Genomic DNA, 23,175 nt, shown 5'->3' with positions numbered 1-23,175 from the left:
GTGTATACTACTGTACACCCATTACTTTATCTCTTTATCCATTGATAAGCATTTATGGTATTTATACTTTTTGGCTATTTTATAGTGCAATTTAGTAGTAATTAAAAACAGCAGTATATCTGGGCTAAGCTTATTGGTGAGGGTGGCCACACTAAGCGACAGATTATTTCAGCATGAATGAGTCAGTTTCATAATGAACAGATACAACCTGAGATATCATAGAGACTGGGTTCCATGACTTGGCTTAAAGTTTAAAAGTTCAGGAATGATGTCATCCAAGACCATCTTTCAAGGTGAAGCTAATGTCCCTGTACCATTCTAAAAACTGTAACCCTGCCCAAATGTTACAAAACCTGTGTGTTTGTGAACTGGATGAGGATGGTATGTATCAGATAATAACATAATTTGCAGAACATTTGAAGCTACTGACTGCTATTACTCAGAAAAGTAAGTTTCTTGACAGATTTCACTGCTCATTGGCACTGCATATGATCATCTGAGAGTTGTTAAAAAGAAACAAACTAAAAAATACTTCAAATATTTTAAAAAAAAACCCTTTGACAGGAATTAAGATGATCAACTCCAGATTTGATAAAATTTCCAGTGTGGGGAAGTTGCTTGTGACAAAGATGTCTAAGCCTATTGGTGGCACATATGATTTCTGTCTTATTTTAGAATATTGTCAGAGTCTTTACAACCTTTAGGAATTATCAACTTTGGAGTATTAGGTCTGAAGTCAGTCAGCAGCCATCAGGTCGGAGGTCTGGACATCCAACAACAAAGCTCAGATGATAATTACTGACCGTAGTTCGAATATGTTTGACCCAAGGAGTGGCACTTTTAAACAGTGTGGCCTTGTTGGAAAAAGTTTGTATTGTGGGGATGGGCAATGAGACCCTCCTCCTAACCCTGTGGAAGCCAGACTTTTCCTTGCAACCTTCAGATGAAGATGTAGAACTCTCAGGTCCTCAAGCACTATGCCTGCCTGAACATTGCCATGCTCCTGCCTTGATGATAATGGACTGAACCTCTGAACCTGTAAGCCAGCCCCAATTAAATGTTGTCTTTCTAAGAGTTGCCTTGGTCATGGTGTCTGTTCACAGCAGTAATTCCTTAACTAAGACAGTGGTTTTAGGAATAAATATATTAATAACATTCTATAAAGTTTAGATATAATTATATTGTTCACTTAATAAGCTACTACACAACAAAATAATTTCTTTTGTATATGGAAATAAAAATGTGTGGCTTGTTTTATTGTGCTATTGTTCTTTGTGGCAGTCTATGTCTAGTCTACAACATCTCTTGTTTTTACAACTTTAAACTACTGCTAGAGAAAAAGTTAAATGTTTGTCATACAGGTTTCTGTGGTTTCTATAGAAGTTAAAGAATATTCAAGAATACTTTACACTTTAGGGCTTGACTAGTTTTGCTTGGTTATAAGGGAGAAAGCTTGTGTTTTCAAAGCATTAAATGAAATTTAATGAGATATTTTGAAATATAGGATTGCAAACACTCCTATAGTCTGCCCGTGGTTAAAGCTAATACCTTCCAATGCACTCACTTATACCATGAACACCAACCATTACTACACTGTGAAATGGGTAAATATGGGATTCACATAATGAGTATGTGTGCTTATAATTTAAAGTATTATTGCAAAGCTATGGTGCCAGCTCAGTGAAAGAGTACTTAGATGCTGTGAGTGTGAAGCTGTGTTTGGTCCCAGGTCACTGAGTGAGGGAATGGATGAGTGAATGCATGATGAGACACGTTGCAAAGAAAGGTGCCTAACTGAACTCCTCCAAATAGTAGTTTAATTTTTTTTATATTACCAGTATAAATAAATGAAACAGCTGTGGGAAAATGTTCATAAAGTAACTCTTTGTACTAATACATATTACATTTTTGAACTTATAAAATAGTGAACCTATATTGTGCTCTACTCAATTATTTGAGCTAGGAGTCTGTTGCTAAGTTATCTGTATGTGATACTAATGGACAGTAGTTTAATTTCCAAAGATCTATTAAAATAGTTCTTACCATAACACTAAGTAATATGTGTGTGTGTGTGTGTGTGTGTGTGTGTGTGTAGGAATTATTGTTTTAAATGTGTAGATGTATCAGCATCCAATGTTGGTATAAAATATACAATATGCAGTAGGCATTTCTATAGAAGAAGACCCCTATAGGTCTAACAAAATTATAGGCTACTGCTAGCTATATCTTTAAATATTTAACTGTTACTCTTGATTTTGCAACTGAATTTACTGTCTCATACATATTTGAGGATCAAGAAAAACGAGAATTCTAGTAAAAGTTGTAATATTTGCAGTGTTTTTTAAATTGACTTTATATTGGACATTTTATCTACATTTCAGATGTTAAAAACACAAGTTTATTATTTTGTAAAACATGCCTTTCCACCCATTGATATAAACACACTTCAGGGTCTTGAGCATGTGTTCAACATTAATAAGCTTTAATTAATCATTTATTGGTAAAACAAAACAAAAACCTGGACTGTTCTTGAGTAAATGAGGTACAGGTTGAAGGAAAGGAGGAGTCTGCATACATTGGCTTATTCACTGCTCCTTCCTGCCTGTCAGATTCACAAGAAGAACTTGAATCCTATTCAGACATGTTAATAATGACATCACATATTGTGGATCATGTACCTTAGTTTATATCACATTAAGCCAATAAAATACGAACACCATGCTGAAGCTGTTTTCATGAAAACTAAAATGAAAATATTGAGACTAATAATATGGAGATAATTTGGTACATATATCAATATTATATTCAATGTGCTTAGGCAATTGTAAAGTATAAAAAAAATGCCATAAAACATCTTAGATGAGTCTATGTCTGGAGGGTACTCCAAGTGTTTTAGTTGTTTGGTCATTGATAATGGTCTGATAATCACAGATAGTAGTATATCTGTGTAATTTAGTTGTTTGTTCATTGATATCAGTCTGATAATCACAGATAGTAGTATATCAGTGTAATTTATACTCACTGTCTATAGCTATTCTATTATTTTCCCACTACCTTAAAGATTATTCTATGCAGTAAATGACTATGAATGAATGTAATCTTTATATTTTTTTGTTTGATATATCATATATTTCTCACATTAAAATATAGTTTTAAAATAATTCACAAACTACTTCTTCTGAACATTTGTTCAATAAAATATTTTGAATTCCAGAGAAATTATGTACATAGTAAACAACACAAGGAACAAAAGATTTGAAAATTGCATCTTTTCAGGATAAGTGTGGTAACTGTGATGATGCAGACAATAAATAGAAAGGAAAAAACAAAATATCAACCTCAGGTAGCAATTATCATGGAGAGATTTTTAAATAGATAATGCAAAGCACTGTGAAATTGTGCTATGACAATACGCTCTGTTTTTAAAGGAAATGAATTTAAACACAGTCTTCAGCATGTCATGAGTTTAAAACAAGGAAAATCTGTTCAGTGTGAAGATTAGGCATGGCTGGAAGCAATCTGAAGACCAGGGTGATTGTGCATTTATCAATAACAGGGAGAGTGGTGAAGCAAACATAGAGAAATGGGTGATCGGTTCAGATAGGAATTTTTCAGTAGTGACAAGTCTTTTTATAAATATTTGGATTCAGTTCTAGTGTGATGAAAATTCATCAGAGATTTTTAAGTTTATGTATAAGGAAATCTGCCTTACACTTTAAAATGATAGACCAAGATAAGAAAAATTGAGAGTAAATCAAGAGACAAACGTTTTAGAACATCACAGATTGCAGCATAGCAGTGTGGGAGATGGCAATGGGAAATTTGATTGGTTATCCTACTTTGGAAAAAAAATGGTGTCCCACTTGTCAGTGGTTTGTTCTACTTCAAAGGAAAAATGAACGAGTCAAGAATTCAGAGATGAGTCTACGGTTAAAATCCTTTGCTGGTCTTACAGAGAAAGTTTATTCCTGCAGTCACATCTGTTTGCTCTCAATCACCTACTGCTCCAGCTACATGTAACCAGATGCCCTTCTCTTCCCTCTGCAGCCCTTCACACTAATGCACGTGCATGTATGCACAGTCACACAGATAAAAAGTAAATAAGCTTTAGACAAAATAAAAGAAAAAAGTCTTAAAACAACAAAGTAAAACTAACCAAATGAAGTTTTAGCCTCACTAACTATAATTGGGAACACTGAGTAAAGGGAAGGTTTGGGGTACCAGGCAGATGACAGTCAAGTGATCATGCTGAAAGCCAGGATGCTAATATTACATTTAGGTAAAGATCTCGCAGAAACAATTGCACATACAATTTAAGATTGTAGTGGATGTATAATGCCTTGAGACAACAAGTAATAGTCACTGGCATTTAGACCCATGAAAGCCATAGGTCTTGATATAGACAGACAGCAAGGCCAGGAAAGAGAAGAAAAACATGGAGTAAGTGAGGAGTTATGCTTTCTATAAGAGGTTTACCTTGGAAGAAACCTCAGAAAGAAAGCTAAGCAATAGCTAAGAGAATGAGACCCAAGCAACCCACACTGGAATAGGAAATTAAAAAAAAACTATATGGGGAAAGAGAAGGGAATCAATAATTTGGATTATATGGAAAGAGAAAGGTAATTTTGACTTGATAGAATAGACCTTTTACAATGCCTATTGGGACGACACCTACTTAGTGATCCTGAGATATTAGGACAAGACAAAATATCAGAACAAATACAGAGACACACTGGCAAACAATGTGCAGAGGTTGAGAGACCTTGGACCACTCAGTCTCAAGTGGGAGGTCATTCAGGTCTCAGCAAACCCAAGAGAAGAGGAGGCAGAAAGATTGTAAGCCCCATAGCATGTGAAGGACACTGAGGAAACAAGGACTTTTAAACAATACACATATGACACACAGAGATAGTGGTAGTATGCATGGGACTGCACATGTCCAGGCCAGATGGAATCCCAGCACTGAGAGGAGAAGTAGACGCAAACCCTCGTTCCTACTCAGATGTTATCTCGAACTGATAATTGTTTGCAAATGAAAAAATTTATCAATGGAGTCTCATTTTATTTATAAAACTACTCTTGAAGGTATTCCTCATGCCCAACTGTAGATGGTCAACAGAAAATGACCATAATGGTATTTCTGAAGATACTCTGCCTCATAATGCTTTGTAAGGGCAGATTCTTCTTCTTCTCCTTCTTCTTCTCCTTCTTCTTCTCCTTCTTTTCTTCTCCTTCTCCTTCTTCTCCTTCTCCTTCTTCTTCTTTTCTTCTCCTTCTCCTTCTCCTTCTTCTTCTTCTTTTCTTCTCTTCCTCCTCCTCCTCCTTTTCCTTCTTTTCCCCTCCTCTTTTTCTTTTTTAATTTTACAGATCATTTGCATTTATAGTATGATTTCCAATGTTGTTTTTTTATGGTATATCTGTGTGTGTCATGGTCATATGAGCTTCTTGAGGGTTTGTTTTTCTCTCTTTTTTTCCCTATTAGTTTAATTTTAAGTCCAGTTCTGGTTTGTTAGTTTTTATTTATTTTATCTTATTCTACTGTTATTTTATTTGCTTTTTTTTCTAATGAGATAGGGAATGAAAGGGTATGGATTTGGGTAGTTGTAGAAGGAGAGAAGATCTGTAAGACATGGCAGGTGGAAAAACAGTAATCTGAATATATCTTATGGAAAGAAACTGTTTTCAACAAAGCAAACAAGTAGATTATTTTTTTAAAAAAAAGGATACACAAATACAGTTGCCTCATTTAAGAAATTTTAATACAAAGTAGACAACCTTAAAACACTATTTCATAAACTGATTCAAAAAAGAGATTTATACAGAAGGCATATAGTTATTCCAAGATAGCAATGCAGGTGTGAGGGAGAAATGGGGTGCTAGCCAGACGGTGGTGATCAGAGGGGCCTAATTCCTATGGAAGAGGTAGAGGTTTGATACAAGGTCAGTAGTAGGGACTGACTTTAGGAAACTATTGCACAATGACTTAGATAAGAAGAAAGTGTAGCCCAAAGCTAGTGGGTAAGTTGTTAATGATGGAGCAAGTCCATCCTCCCTTGACCACTTCATATTTAAGAGTCCTATACTGGGGTTGATTGAGTTTAGTTACTCAGTCTAGTCTTTGATTGCTACCTACTGAAAAAATTATCTAATCCCTCTGTGACTTTACCTCTTCTTAAACAAAACACAAATTTATAATTATGTATAAGGTTGGTGTGCAGACTCCCTGAATTAATAGATGTAGCACACATAGAATATTTGATGGAACTTACTTTCACCCATCTTACAGCCTAGAATCATGTTATGCAGTTGCTATGGGAACTGTCTGGTTTGAAAGGCTGACTACTCTTAAGTCCATGCCTTACATTATCTGAGGTCAGCAAGAACTGAGACTGAAATGTTCTAAATGTTCAGCTGATAACTTGTTGAAACATCATTCATTTTAAAAGTAATTCACCCAAAAGCCTGAATAGTTCCTGCAAAATCATTAAAAAGAATCCCTCTTGACTAACACACATATGATGCATGCCCACAAATACAAACAAATAGAATATAAACACATGAAAAATATTCAAATTTGGTCATTACATAAAAATATACATTAAAACTACCATGTACTAAATAAAAGGGGCATATCATACATTTAGATATTTTACTTTGGGGCTTTTCCATTTCTCTTTTTAGTTTTCTTTGTTCCTAGACAACATTTTATATTGTGCAAATATCATACATACATATGTTTATATGTATCATTATGCATATATATACACATATACATATATATGGTAAATTGAGGGCCACTATATACACATACATGTGTGTATAAGTGTGCGTGTGTGTGTGTGTGTGTGCATGTGTTCGTAGTGGCCCTCAATTTATCATTTAGCCATAGTTAGATTTGAACAATTGATACTCCAGAGTCAATCTTCCAAGTGCTCTAATTATAAGTGACTGCTGTCATGCCTGGTTTTTCAGGAGCATTTATTCCAAAAAGCAATCTTTATTCCTTAGAGGATGTATTTGTGAATGTTCATAGTATCTTTATTTATAATAGTTTCAGCCTGAAAATTATCTAAAGTTCTTTCAACCAATGGGTATGCCCAGGCCATAGTGGAAAGCCTTTGATTAAAAATTGACAAACTGTTAAAGCACAAATCTGGGTGAACTTCAAGAAATTAGTTTCTTTTAAAAATTTTGTATTATATTTAGATATTTTTCTTTTCTGTGAGAGTGTGTTGGCTGGATGTAAGTACATATACTACATACATGAATTGGATCACCTGAGAAGTCCAGATCATTGTGATCCACAATGTGGGTGCTGGTTTTCAGACACGAGTCCCCTGGAAGAGCAAATGCTCTTAACTGCTGAACCATCTCTCCAGCCCCCATTCCCACTTGTAAAAGCTAGTCTATAAAGGGCACATTCTGATTTCTGCCAGTATGCTGCATCTCTGAGACTCATCGTTGAAGGGCTACTTACAAGAATGTTTGCCAGGGAAGAAGATGAAGTAAGAGCAGTTGGAGTATCAAAGACAGCCTAACAGTTGAGAATGCTGTCCTTATAATTACACATGGCTACAGATGTATAAGCTTAGATCAAGCTATGCATACAGAATGTTACATGCCTAACCCTTGAGATATGAATGAGCTCTGATAGATTCACTTATCTTAATATTCTGGTTTTGATAATTTACCTAATATATGTAATAGGTTCAGTTTAGGGCAAGTTTGAGGAAGGAGACAGAAGACTCTGCTTTATAATTCTTTTTAATCTTTGATGTATGTTACATCTTTCAAAATAAAGAAAAATATAATATTTCTCCTCTCAGGTATATGCTCAATATATTTTTGTGCATGGGTATATTAATGTTACCATCATCAACCTTAAGAAATGGACAAGTCTATCATTCCAAGGGTTTTCTGGGCCTCAGTTCTAGTTCTTATTTTCTTACTCAGGTTTTGTTACCATAGTGATACATTGTTATTGATGTTTTTCTTTGTCTTGGAACTGTATCCCAGTGATATCATATGGTCTACACTCCTTCACATCAGACTCCCATCCATCTTATCCTACCTTGTTACTCTGGAGAATACCACCGTATAATAATTACTTAATTTTGCTTTACTATTGACAGATATTTAGGTTTCTATGTAGTCTTTGGACACTCAAAGTAAGATAATTATCCCAGGATTCCATTTCACTGAGCCAAATTTCCACACTCTTGCGGATGTGAATAGAAGCAGGATTTGTTTTCTGGGTATTTCTACAGTTTTGTCCCGTTCTCATTCTACAGAATGAGCCCTTTCACTTACATCTCACCTAGCAAGCAAATGAAGCCTATAGTCTTCATCACCATTGTGCTCTCTGCAGCATCAAAGGAAAGTTATAAAAATAAAGATAGAAGAGAATAGAAAAAAATAACTTGAGTTGGAAGCTACACTAGAATTTTTTTAGACTAAAGTAAATGAATACTTGAAATGTAATGTTCTAATTTTCTGGGATGATTAGTGGTCATTCTTGTCTAATTCTCTTTAATATGAGTCACCTACGTGGTCCTGTTGCAGACTGCTGGAGTTACTGAGGGGTTTTGATAAAGCAAACATGAAAGAATAAATTCCTTTGAAACACTAAACACCATATAGATAGAAAATTTGGAGAAGCTACCTAAAGAAGAGATGGGGATGCTGAAAATGACTGACCATTCTCATTCTTGGGATAGTGTAAGTTTCTTCCCGTTTCTTTTTGAGAACCTCAGTATTGCCTTTGTGTAGTTTTAAGGCAATTTTATTCATGTTTTGCAGAATTTGCAAGTTTCTGATGTCCACAAGAAACTATTTCATCTTAAGAAACTATTTTAGCTCAAGATGAAATGTCCATCATCATGGCTGATTCCTGTTTCCCAGTTTGCTTTTATGGTGGTTGTACATTTACCAAGCGAAGCCCATTGCTTGGTATTCTCTACCGAACTTCATCCAGTTTAGAGTTTAACATATTCTATGGCACATCTTTATCTTCTCTTTGAAGGCATTTAGAGGCATAAGAGGAGAAAGGGATTTGAGCCTTCATTTGGGATTCCATTCCCTGTGAATTTGTTTCACTTTGCCACATGTGGCCTCTCTCAAGGGATTCTTCTGCACTTCTCATCTTCTTAACTCAAGGAATCAAGATCCCGGGAAAATCTAAATAAATACTACTGCAGGTGTCAGTGTTAGCTCTCAGGATCCTGTTTCATAGGATGCCACTGAGTATTTTATTTCCATCACCATTTGGCGTTTTCTCTTCCTCTCACTGATGAACCAGTTAAAAGGTTATTTGTTTATGAATATAGGTGATGGTAGGTGTTGACTTAATAACATCTCATGATTTTGGTTTTCCTGCTGCCTTATAACTGATGAAAAGCCTTAGGTTGAATTCCTTACTTATCCTTTAGTTGTAATAACTTGAACTTAGCATAATAATCTTTCCCACAGTTGTCTCAATACAAGCAAAGTTAAGATGCATACTATGCTATTCCTTTTTCCAGAGGTACTATAAAAATAGATATCTTGTTTTGAAAAGGGCTATTCGGTTCTTGACCTGTATTGTATGCTATCTTAGACACAGAAACGATTTCTATGGCCAGAATAAAGTCTATCCACTCTTAGAACAGACTTACAACTCTTAGTGGTTTGAAGACATGCTTACTGTAGGGGACTTCGACCCTGTGAAGACATATCTTAAATTCAATCAATCACCAGAGGCTGGCCAACAAGCTTAGAGAACAGGTACTGTGTGAAGAGCTGGGGATGAGCAAACGAAGCAACTGCAGTTTGCCCAGGAAAATGCTGTTTGTCTTTCTTGTGCCTTTGTGCTGTTCTTCCTTAGCTTCTTCTGTGTTCCAGGAGGCCTTTCCAATCTCTTCTTCATGGAGATGGAGCTGCTTATTGTAGAAGTCATCCTTTTTAACCTATTTTTTTTTTAAAAAAAAAAGAATCAGAATGCTTCAGTTTGGCTTTGGAACAGATGTAAATGCATGTGTGTTTCATATAAACACTTCAGAGGAAGTAGATGTTTTCAGAAAAAGAATGCGTTTTAAAAATATTTCCTGATTATCTACAGTTCTTAGAATCTTTAGGGTGGATTTGTTCCCAGTTTTTCCTTTCTTAGAGCATATTTTAATCTAGAGGAAAAAGACATTCTGAATTCTTTGACATATATGCACTGAGCCAGTATGTTCTCAGCAGATAAAATACAGACATATAACTCACAATGACACTTTCATCGGATATCTAAAAAGAATGAACAATCATTTCATTATTTCTCTTCCTATACTAAAAAGGAAGCAATGAGGGGTTGCTTATTTTGATCTGAAGTACCAATACTGTCACAGCTATCATGTGGTCAGTCTCACCTCCATGACTCTGACATCCTGGAAAACCTCCATGATATGTTTCCATCTGCTCTCTTTAGGGAGTCTGTATATGTCAGAGAGTCCAGCTGTGCTGGTCTCTCTGACCCCTTTCATGCAGCACCTTGTCAGGGAGAGGCTCCAGGGCTGACAGGAGCTCTGGCCTCAGGGGACCTACATAATTAGGGTTTGAGTCTCAGTCAATTTTCAGATGATAGAAATGAAGGTTCTAATAAAAAGTGCCAGATTTCCCTTTTGATGCTGAGTTCAGAAGGGGAACCAGAATCTCTACCATAGAAAACTGCAAAATATTAGTTCAATTGTCATTAGGGATGAGGCCTAATAAAATATCCAGTGTAATTCCAGATAACTGGGTGGTTAGGTGACAAATACATAGATAAATAATTACAAAACATTAGAAGATGTTATACTCTAGACTAATAAAATCTGTTCCCATTTTTTCCCTTAAATCAATTAAAAAATTGAAGTTTAGAGAATCTTTGTTCATGATTTTGGTACCATTTAAAAAGCTCTATTACTTTAAGTGTGATAAATAGTAAAAATGGATGTAATGTATAGTTTTTGTCACACCACTTTGTGCTCTGGCTGGTTGCATGTGCCTACCTGCCCAGGAGCTATTTTGGATCCCAGAATAGAAAACACACACACACACACACACACACACACACACACACATGTGGGACTGCTTAAGGGTATCCTGGTTCATGGCTGGGCATGGGCCTGGAACCCCCGAGTCCTGACTCGCAGTCTCATCTCCATAGACCTACATTGTTCAGTCAGCCCCTCCCAAAGTGCACAGGTAGAGGGTGTGACTAGAGGCCTCAGGCCCTAGGAATTTACATAATAATGAAGGCCAGAGGGCAAAGCAAATTAATCATTCCTCCCCAGAACCCACCCCTTTCTCCCTCCCTATTTAACTCAGGACTGCCCTGCCCTGAGTTTCACGGGAGTACTTCCAGATCCATCCACCATCCCCCATGACAATAAACCCTTTTGGAACCAAGGACTTCCTTGTGTCATTGGGGCCTGCTATCACTGAAGCCTCCAGCCTCTTGAACCTTAGACCTCCTCTTGTATGTGGGACCTGCCACGTGGAAACCCACCGGGATTCCACCACTGCTGTGGCCTATTTTTTCCCACACACACATACACACCAGTTATTCTTAAAATCCCTTGGCTGGGCAAGCCTCAATCTTCCAGGCCCAGTCAGTGGCAACTTACCCGAAATCTCACATGCTCAGTTGGCTTTATCTCCTCTACTATAGCATTGCCTTCTTCTCCTCTCTCCCAGTACTCTGGATTCTCTCTATGTCTTACCTGAACAACTCTCATTGTCTTGTCCAGTGCTCAACCACTGGAGACTGGTAGCTTTCTTGATAGATCAAAAACCAATTGAAAGCAAGGACTTCAGCTTCACTAAACACAGATTCTCCATTAAATCAAAACAACAGAAACACAGGATGTTAATTGGTTTGCAATTTAACTAAGAAAACTGTTACCAGTTGTTCATATCTACAAAGGCAGAGTCAAGCTAGCCTTCAGTTTCTCCATAATAGTGTCCCATAATTCTTAATAACCACTCAATTGATCTGCAGAATTTAGATACTTTCTTTTTTAATTTTTATTTATTTACTTTATTAATTGGATATTTTATTTATTTACATTTCAAATGTTATCCCCTTTCCTGGTTTACCCTCTGCAAACCCGTTCCCCATCCCCCTTCCCCTGCTTCTATGAGGGTGCTCCCTCATCCACCCACTCCCACCTCACTGTCCTAGCATTCCTTTACACTGGGGCATCAAGCCTTCACAGGACCAAGGGCCTCAACTTCCACTGATGCCAGATAAGGTCCTTTAGCTCCTTATATCCTTCCCCTAACTCCTCCATTGGGGTTCCTGTGCTCAGTCTAATGGTTGGATATGAGCATCTGCATCTGAATTGGTCTTGATCTTGCAGAACCTCTCAGGAGACAGCTGTATCAGACTCATGTCAGCAAGCACTTCTTGACATTCACAAAAGGGTCTGGGTTTGGTGTCTGCATATAGGAAGGATCCCCAGGTGAGGCAGTCCCTGGATGGCCTTTCCTTCAGTCTCTATTCCACACTTTGTCCCTGTATTTCCTTTAGACAGGATTAATTCTTGGTCAAAATTTTGGAGATTGGTGGGTGACCCCATCCTTTAACCATGGGTGCCATACCTAACCTCTGAATATGGTCTTGACAGCTTCTCCCTCTCCTTTGTGGTATATTTCAGCTAATGTCATCTTATGGGATCCTGGGAGGCTCTTGCTTTCCTGGCATCTGGGACTTTCTGGTTTCTGTCCCCAGTTCCCCATCCCCCATTGCTACACATCCCTGTTCAATATCCTGACCCTCTGTACATCTCCTCTATCTCCTCCTATACCTGATTACCCCCCACTTTTTCCCATGGTGAATACACATGGTGAGTATATACCACATGTATTCTTTTGTGACTGGGTTACTACACTCAAGATATTTTCTAGATCCATCCATTTGCCTAAGAATTTCATGAGTCATTGTTTTTAATAGCTGAGTAGTACTCCATTGTGTAAATGTATCACATTTTCTTTGGGCCCTTTCTAGTTGTGAGCTACCATGTGGGTGTTGTGAACTGATCCTGGATCCTCTGCAAGAGTAGCCAGTGATCTCAACCTTGACCCTTCCTTCCAACTGGAGAACCACTACAACTCTTCTCTTTTTTTTATTGGATATGTTATCCCCTTTCTGGTTGCCCCTCCAGAAATCCCCATCCCATCCTCTCTCTCTCTCTGCTTCCATGAGGATGCTCCCTCACACACCCACTCACTTCTGCCTCCCTGCTTTGGCATTTCCCTACTCTGGGGCATTGAGCCTTCTCAGGACCAAAGGCCTCTTCTCCCATTGATGTCCCACAAGGCCATCCTCTGCTCTACATGTGGCTAGACCCATGGGTCTCTCCATATGTACTCTTTGTTAGGTGGTTTAGTTCCTAGGAACTCTGGGGGATCTGGTTGGTTGATAGCGTTATTCTTCCTTTGGGTTGCAAACTCCTTCAGCTCCTCCAGTCCTTTTTCTAATTCCTCCATTGGGGATCCTGTGCTCAATTCAATGATTGGCTTTGAGCATCCACCTCTGTATTTGCCAGGCTCTGGCAGAGCCTCTCAGGAGACAGCTATATCAGGCTCCTTTCAGCGAGCACTTCATGGCATCTTCAATAGTGTCTGGGTTTGGTTCTGTGTATGGGATAGATTCCCAGGTGGGGCTACCAGAGGACCCAACTATACTACTCCTGGGCATATACCCAAAAGATGCTTGAACTTATAATAAGGACTCTACTATATTTATAGCAGCCTTATTTCTAATAGCCAGAAGCTGGAAAGAACCCAGAAGACCTTAAACAGGAATAGACACAGAAAATGTGATACATTTACACAATGGAGTACTACTCAGCTATCAAAAACAATGAATTCATGAAATTCTTAGGCAAATGGACAGAATTAGAAAATATCATCTTGAGTGAGGTAATTCAGTCACAAAAGAACTCATATGGTATTCACTCATTGATAAGTAGATATTAGCATAAAAGCTATGAATACCCAAGATACAATTCAGAGACCACATGAAGCTCTAGAAGGGGGACCAAAGTGTGGATGCTTCAGTGCTTCCTAGAAGGGGAAACAACATACTCACAAGAGGAAATAAGAAGACAAAGTGTGGAGCAGAGACTGAAGGAAAGGTGACCCACTGTATCACTTCTTAATGAGCAATCAGCTTTCTTCTCTAGTTTAAACAATAAATCCTTTTTTTTCCTTTTCCTTTTAATTCTTCAGCTTTGGTAATCTAAATTCCACCCACCAGTGTCCTATATCCCATGAAATGCAATTCATCATCTAATGCAGATGAAACATCAATGCTCATTTGTAAGAAAAAAACTAAAATTTAAAATAAATATCACTATTTGTAAGTGTAAGTATTAAAGAAAAAGAGCTTTATTATTTTGATGTCAATGAACTCTCATGCCTTTTTCCTAGAGTTAGAGTATAGCTGTTTCCATCATAGAAGCAGGTTTGATTTCCCTCAGGTATGTCCACACCTTGGCCCAATGTCCACAGGAAGTGGAGAATAGTTATGAAAGTGGCCTACACGAAGTTATAAACAAAAGTATAAACTTACGAAATGAGAGGTCTTATTCTTACTTTTTGTTCTTGTTGTTACTTCATTGTCTGGTAATCCGGTATAAACTTTGTGTCACAATGTCATGTTGCAATGTCAGAAGGTTGAGTACACTTGAAAAGGACAGCAAATAGCTCTAACCAGGCCCAGGTTAACCAGCATAACTCATCATGGCAGTTATACAAAGAGGTGAGACTCTAGAAGCTTTGAAAATTAGATACATTGCCCTCTCCCAGAAGCTTTGAAAATCAGATACATTGCCTTCTTTCACTCCTGATTAAGTAAAACAAACAAAACAAAAACAAACAAATAAAACAAAAACAATCATGGAAATTACAAAGTAAGAATACTTTTTATTCTATGTATGTGAAAGTACAATTTCTTTCTGTTTATTTCTAAAATGGCTTTTTTTTTCTTTTTGGATTTCACATCATTAGGTCTCAAAAAGGTTAAACAACTTCAAATGCTTTTCTGAAAATTGACAAATAAATAAATTCATGAAAATAAGTTAGCCACAGAAACAAATATTTGTTTAGACGTGATTAAAGAATCAGAAATTTTATTTAAGCAAGCAATACAAATTTCATCTCTTTTCCTCCTTATTTTTTACAAATTTTTTTGGTTAAAGTTGGTATTTTTTTATCTTGGTAATTAACACAACATTTTCCTTGTAGATGGGGATGATTATCTCGGGTAACTGGATCTCATTTCCATGACCCTTTATAAAACTCCCCAGCTTTTGCCATTCCAGAGTTGCTCTCAGGGATGAGACAAGGATGGCCACTCTCATTCTAAAACTCCAACACACTGTAAGCTGCTCTTTACTAACACCCCTTGGTAATGAACCAACGACAAGGAGCCTAAGGATGTGTTTCCCACTTTTTCTTGGGATAAGAAATAGGAGTAGAAGCACCTAATTTCTAGTCTATTACAAAAGTCTTGAGACATGGAGAATAGATGAAGAGAAGCTTATAATTACTCTAACTCAGACTCCTCTTTGATAGCTACTACTTGTGTTAATTTGAATAGATTCATGTTTTTGAATGCTTGGACCACAGAGAGCGACACTATTAGGAGGTGTGGGCTTATTAGAATAGATGTGGCCTTGTTAGAGAAGTGTGTCATGGGGGTGGGGTTTGAGGTCTCCCCCTCTCCACCTAGTACTGATGGTAGTGCCCTGGCTACCTTCAGATCAAGATGTAGAACTCTGGGCTCCTCCAGCACCATGTTTGCCTGCATGCTGTCACATTCTCCACCATGATAATGGACTCAATTGCCTACACTTTAAGATAGTCCCTGTTTAGTATTTGTCTTTATAAGGACTGCCTAGATTGTAGTGTCTGTTAACAGCAATGAAACCTTATCTAAGATACCACTGGAAGTCATGATAGATGCAAGGTACTGTGGGATTCCTGTAAGAACACTGACAAGTATATTTGATTGTAGTGATTACAAGAATTATGAAGTACCAATTACAGTTCAGGAAGCTTCATTTCTGTCATGATAGGAGAGTGGTATGCCTTGCTTAGCTCAACAACCATTTCCTGAATCTAACTCTGTTACCTGAATCTAAGCTTTCTTGAAAGTGGGATGTAAATCTAATGCACATTATGAATATCCCATACTTTTCTTTATTATTACAGTTCTTATTGTTAGAGTTACCACAATTATAAAAATATAATTTATGTACTTAAGTAAATTTTTCTTGTTAAACTCACCATGCCAAACCTGCACAGTTTCATAAGTAGTGGTCACTTCTACCTGCCCTGGGGTAGGACCTCTTCAAAATGCCTATAGGACATTTTAATATTTCTAAATAAAAGCATTATGTGAGAGGAGAATTAGCTACTAATGCTTTATAAATAGGTTATTTATAAATATAGTTTATAAATATATTACTTTATAAATATATTATTTCAGGTTAAACATGACTTACAGTTGATTCATACATATAATACAAAAACAAAATATGTCTATAAATGTAATCCTCACCAGGATATAACCAAATATGCAAATAAACCAAACTTTTCATTCTTTAGAATCCATCATTCATTCTGCAAACTATACCCCTCAAACACCTCCTCTTCAAATTAAAAGAAACTCTTCATGTTATTCTCTTCTCTTCTAGATGCCCTGTTTTCAGTAATGAAGCCCAGGTCTGCAGTTTTCAGCTTCTGTGAATAGTCAGCTGAAAACCATTCAGTCACACATTAGTCCTGCGTGCCCTGACCTGTAATCCTGGAAGCAACCTCCCATTACTGATGGCACATTAATGCTAATAGCTCTCCTGTGCCCCTGTAACAAACAATTTCCAAATCTTGGCAGTTTAATAAAATAAAGACTATTTCCTCCTTCTAATGTACTCTAGTAACATAGGACAGCTCTGCGGGATATCATTATACCATGGAAACATATGGTCTTGAAATTTTTCACTTAGGAATGAGAGAGCCCAGAGAATACTAATGAGAATTCTCTCCTTACTATGGCACATTTGTTTGGCTCAGATGAACCCTGATAGATGCAGGAATGCTCAGGAAATGTAGAAGAGAAGAAAGATATTTGTCAAGCGCTTTCTTCTAGACATTGTTGGTTCAACTTCATTTCTTCATTGTCCACTTCAAATTTTTATCACTGTAAGGCCTTAAATAAATTTCAGTTTTTTTCTTTTACTCTGGAGATTCTCTATTCCTTCTTCCATGAGAACTCTCTGCTTTTCTTCTTCATTTCCATTCCACGTATTCTTTATTACTATTTTGCACGTTTGTGTCAGCCAGTCTTTCCTTACTAAGACCATGCTTCTAATTGCTTCTTAGATTTTTCTAGGTGTGCAGAGAACACACTATGCTGTCCACGGAACTATGAATATGGTCCAAAGCATTGGCAGATGGTATCATTTCACAGTGTAGATAGTTCGGACATTGGACTAAAAAGGCACTGTTCATGAAACACTTGCCACTCAAGAATAAGTTGAGCTTGAATCCCCAGGATCCATGTAAAATAGCTGTGTGTTTCCACATATGTTTGTAATTCTAATACCATAAAGTTACATAGGAAAGGTATCTAGAGCACACTAGTCATCAGTCTAGCCAAACTGGTGAGCTCTAGGTTCAGTGAGAGACCCTATATGAAAAAATGAGATGAAGAGAAACTGAAGAAGACATCTAATTGCTCTGAAATCTACCTAAATACAAACACACACACACACACACACACACACACACACACACACATACACACACATGCCAGCACACAAAGTTTGAACATCCATTAATCTCTAGAATATTTTCTTAAACTGAGAAAATTCTAAACTTCCCTTTCCTTATCTTCACTTAAGGTTCATGATTGTCATGTAACTGTGCTGTCACTGTGAGCTAACTTGCTCTCATAAGGCTTTAGAATTCCTTTAGATAAGGTACAAATGGAAATAATATTTACAGCATTGCATTTAGGCAAGTATCAACTGCATTGTAATACTATCAGTGTCTAGTGTATTCTGAGATGCAAAGGCTAGGTTTAGTCAACATAACTGACCGAAGCTAGAATTATGTGAAAGAAAGAATGCTTAATTGGTGAATTGTCTCCACCAGATAGTCTATAGTCTAGTTGGTGGTGGATTTTCTTGACATGCTGTTGATATGGGAGGGCCTAGGCCATTGTGAGTAGTACCATCTCTGAGAGAGTTACTCTGCATGGTATTTAAAAACAAGCTAATTGAGCCATGGATAGAAAGACAGGAGACAGAAATTCTCCATGGCTTTTACTTCAGTACCTGCTTCCAGGTTCAGGTACCTGAACTTTTTGTCCCTCCTCTCCTTTCATAATGTAGAAAGAAATGAATCCTTTTCTCCTTTTCTAGTACTTACCATGGGAACAGAAAGCAAGCTAGGATATGAGACTTTTTACACCTTCACTTCTTGCCCCCATCTTTTTTTAAATAAAAAGTGTTGTTACATATTTTTACTTTTTGAGAATTTTATAGATAGGTATACTATGTTTATATCATTGCTAACCTCCTTTCTTTCCCTTCAGCTCCTCCCTTCCTCCACCATTCCCTCTTGAATTCATGACCTATTCTTCTAGAATTAATATTCTTGCAAAATATATATACTTGAGTCCATTTAGTGTTTCTTATATGTACATGCATTTTGGGCTTGGATAACCTATCAGTGGGTCTTTTCTCTGAAGAAAACTGATTCTTCTTCCCTCAGGAACCAGAGGCTACTGTAGTTGTTATTCTTCCAGTGGAGGGGCACTTTGAATTTTACCCCATCCGTATTAAAATTTCACCACACCGAATTAAGTTTTGATCATTCTGTAGACCTTGTCAAGGCAGCAATATTGTTCAGATTCCTTAGGTAGAGACTCCCTGTCATATCTAGAAGATATCTTGCAGCCAGCATCCTGATCCTCAGGATCTTTCACCTTTTCTTCCCTCTTCCATGATGTTCTTTAAATCTTAGGTGTAGGGGTTTGATGGTGGACAGATTGATTGGAGTTGGGAATTCCATTAACCTTTTTCTGACCAATTGTATATCTCTACATTTTATTCTATCTGCTACAAAAAGAAGTATCTTTGATGAGGGTGGGGTAAGAGCTTTGAGTGGAGATAAAGAAAAGTATGTACAATGCAGCTAGAAGCTATATTGATTTCGGAGAACAATAGAAATTCTTTTTCTCCTATGGTCTGTGACTTCTCATACTATGCATAATAATTGCTTAGATTTATAGTACCAGGCATGAGTTTCCTTCTATCCAATGGGCTTGATGTCCAATTAGACAGATGTCAGTTACCTCAAGAAAAGAGTTCTACTATTGCGCTATTGGGGATGTCTTGCTAAGGTGGTAATGATTGCATTTTATATGCTTAACAGCTAGATAGGACTGTCTATTGCTTTCCTCCCCCATCAGTCTTTATTCTTAATAGAGTTTTCTCTACTTTCTTTCTAATACGTGATATCAGTTGACACTTCAACTTCCGCTTCTCAACTTGTCACTTTAGAATCTCTTTGGAAGATATTACCTCAATCTCATGATTTTTAAGACCATTTATTTGAAAATGGTCCTCAAGATTGTGTCTCCTCAAGGTGACTTAAATGACTCTAAGAGCTACATTAAATTGCCTGTTTTGACACTCCATTTGGAGCTCCTAAAGGTACTGCCAGTTTAAACCTTCAAAAGCAGACTTGTTTCTTGAAGACCATCTTCTCAAGTGACAAATGGACACTTTTTCTTGAAGTCTTCATTTCGGTTGATGCTACCATATTCTACTCTGACACCACAGCACCTCCCTCTGTGGCACCAATAGTAGCCTTGACCTACTCTCTCATCCCAATAATCAACCAGTGATGAAATCTTGTCATTAACTCTTAGAGCATCTTTTGAATTTATCTGTATCCGTTCCTTCTCAACTCTCATGGTTCAGATGCATCCTAGTGTGCAATTTTGCTCTATGTCTTCTAATGAATTTCTCCCTTGCAGTCCCACCTTCCCAAGCCACACTTACATACTCATAATCACAAATAGTGTCTCTTCACTGCTCAAAATACTTCAATGACTTCTTATTATTCATATAATAAATTCCAAATCCATAAGGCACATAAAAGCATTCCCATCAGTCCTTTGCATGTCAAATCAAATGCACTGTTTGGTTACTGTGTTCTGTGTTCTGACTGCGAGGTACAGGAGGAGCAAATATATGAGTCATTGCTTCTCAGCTTTTGCTCATGCTGTCTCATTTCTTTGGTTGCCCCTTCCCTCCTCCATCCCTGGCTTGACTTCCAGTCCTCTGTTCCATCCTTCTCAACAGGCTACAGGTGTGGATAGTGTTTGCACATGTACTTCCTCACAAGAATTTAGAGCTTGTACCTCTTCACGTTTGCAAAGTAGTGCCTTAAAGTTTTTCCTTACATATTGTGTTACAAAAAAATAATTTTCAGTAAAATGTACAGATTGACAATGAAGGACAGCAGTCAATAGGCTATGTACCACATATAGCAAAAGACAGATCAAAATACATACCTACCTGTTATTCTTTTTACATGTTGAGTTTTGCTTGAAGACAAAATTTTACATGTTATTCTTGGTCTTCCTAATACTATATGATCCTACTTTGGTAGTTACTATGACAACCATGCTTGCCATTACATTTAAATATTTCTCGAGTTTTATAGAAAACAATTCAAAATTCTGTTTCTAAAGTAAAAGGTTTAGGCTATTGAGATGGCTCAGGAGGTAGAGTGACTTGCACTCAGGACTAAGAACCTGAGTTGATTGTTATATCCCAGCAGGTGGCAGGACAGGACCCAGTTGCCCTTTTACTTCCACACATGGGCTGTCACATTTGGAAGTCTGCACACATGTATGTGTGCATGTGTGCATGCATGTACACACACACAATTAAGTAAATAAACAAACAAACAAATAGATAGAAAGAAGTAAAATGAAACAATAGTAAACAACTTAAAGTAAAATAATGGATCAGATTTTAATGTGCATCTGATCCAATCTGTATACCGTCTGGCTCAAAAGCATAAATGCTTTGAAAATTTGGGGATTGTAATATAATTACATCATTCTCCCTTCCCATATTGTATTCAAACCCTCACATGTACCCTCTTTCTTTTCTTCCTTTCAAATTCACAGCCTCTTTTTCTTTGTGTGTGTGTGTGTTTGTGTGTGTGTGTGTGTTTGTGTGTCTGTGTGTGTTTGTGTGTATGTGTTTGTGTGTGTGTGTGTGTTTTCCTTGTTTTTAATATTTATAAAAAAGTTCCTTCATTGTTAGAATATTTATGCAGTTGGCTCTTTGAACTGATATCTCTAATTTTACCAAGTGTATTATGTGAACAATGGGTGAAAATTATGTGTACAAAGAGTTCTTTCAAAAACTTGTCTCATGTGATTAAGGGGATGACAAGTCTGAACTCATCTGAGCTGATATCATATGCTAGTGCGAGTCTAAAATCCAGAATGTAAAACAGAAACAGTAAGAACGACATCTTCCTTTGGAGGCTACCAAGTAGAGAGAGGCTTTGCTTCTTTCGGGAGTCAGGATTATTTTCATTCAGACCTTCACCTGATTGAATGAGTCTCATCCACATGAAGATATCTGCTCCAATACTAATTTCATCCAAAAACAACCTCAGAAAACAATTCTAAATGAAATTCATAAACTATCTAGGCCCATCCTACAAAACTGATTAAGAAAATAAACACATTTTTTTACAGTTAAACAAGTTTAAATATAAATACCTATTTAAATAATATGGATATAAAGTCTTTTCTACGTAATATAAAACTGAGAAAGGGCTCTCATTTTAATAAATATGAGTAATGAGTATTATTTTAGTATAATAATGTTTTTTGATCCTTTGATCAAATCTTTGATTTGAAAGACACCTTAGTGTTCAGTCACTTGAAACAATTTATCTTTCTGCTGAAGTCTTGCTTAGGTCCCCATTCTTGAAATTTAAATGTCCACTTAAAGCCTTCCTTAGGCCTGAGCTCACATGGGATTTGATAGCTATTATCTATCTGTGTTACTGGTCTATACTCTCACTCTCAAACAGAGGCAAGTTTGTGACTCTGTAGTCCTATATGCTTCTTGTTTTATAATAAGACAGATTTAATGAAAATAAGTAAATGAATATAATTCAGCTTCTCTACTTATTTTTATTATTTTAATTCTGGGTAAATAATAAACCTAGCACAATAAGTTTTAAAAGGTAGTTTTTGGTATTTAATTTAAAAATAATAAAATTTTTAAGTTTAGTATTTGTCCTGATTTTCTGAAAGGGTCAGAAAGAGGGTTAGATATCATGGGGGTGCATTAAGCAAGTTTGAAGTCTGTAGGGAAAGTGGGAAAAAAGACCATGAGCAAGGCACAGTTCACATGCAAGTGCTGAAGTTCACTGGCTTCAGGAAGAACAGGAGAACAGTCATATTCGGCTGCTATCAGGAGTCTTCTCAGCTGCTAGGAAAACAAACATTCTTTTAAATGGCCTCTCAAGAGTTCAAGATCTGGCTATTCAGGATCATCTCCATTTGATTAACTTAAAATGAGCCATTTGGAAGTACAATGAATCTGAGAAGCACCTTCATTGCAGCAATTGTATTAGCTTCAGAATGACCAGCTTGTAGGCTGTGAGATTGTGCTATAAAAGGGCTATTGTCTCCCTTCTTTCCTAAACTCTAATGACAATATCTCCTGCAGCTCTGTCTGACTATATTTATTGGCGAGTAACTTAGGAAACATATTGAGCCTCTCCAAACTGATATATTGGTCTCAGTGGTCAGGAGCTCGAACTGCTATAACTGGCAACCTGAAATAAGTTCCCAGCACCCACACCAAGCAGTTTACAATTGTGTGATATCTAGTTCCAAAGAATCCAGTATGTTCTTTTGACCTAAGTCCCTGGTGGTCTAGTAGACTGCCTTGATCATTTCTTGCTATCTTTATGCCACCACAAGTAACTCTCAAAATACAGGTCTTTAATAAGCTGCCTCTATCTAGCATTGAAATGCTAGGTAAGGCTGGAAGAAATCCTGTGTAAAACTGCTTAGCTATGGGCAGGATCTCAGATGTCTGGCTAGTCTTCAGA

Source organism: Grammomys surdaster, unplaced genomic scaffold, assembly GCF_004785775.1.
Source record: "Grammomys surdaster isolate TR1022 unplaced genomic scaffold, NIH_TR_1.0 190, whole genome shotgun sequence".
In the NCBI taxonomy this organism is placed as follows: domain Eukaryota; kingdom Metazoa; phylum Chordata; class Mammalia; order Rodentia; family Muridae; genus Grammomys; species Grammomys surdaster.
This window is presented reverse-complemented; position numbering follows the sequence as displayed.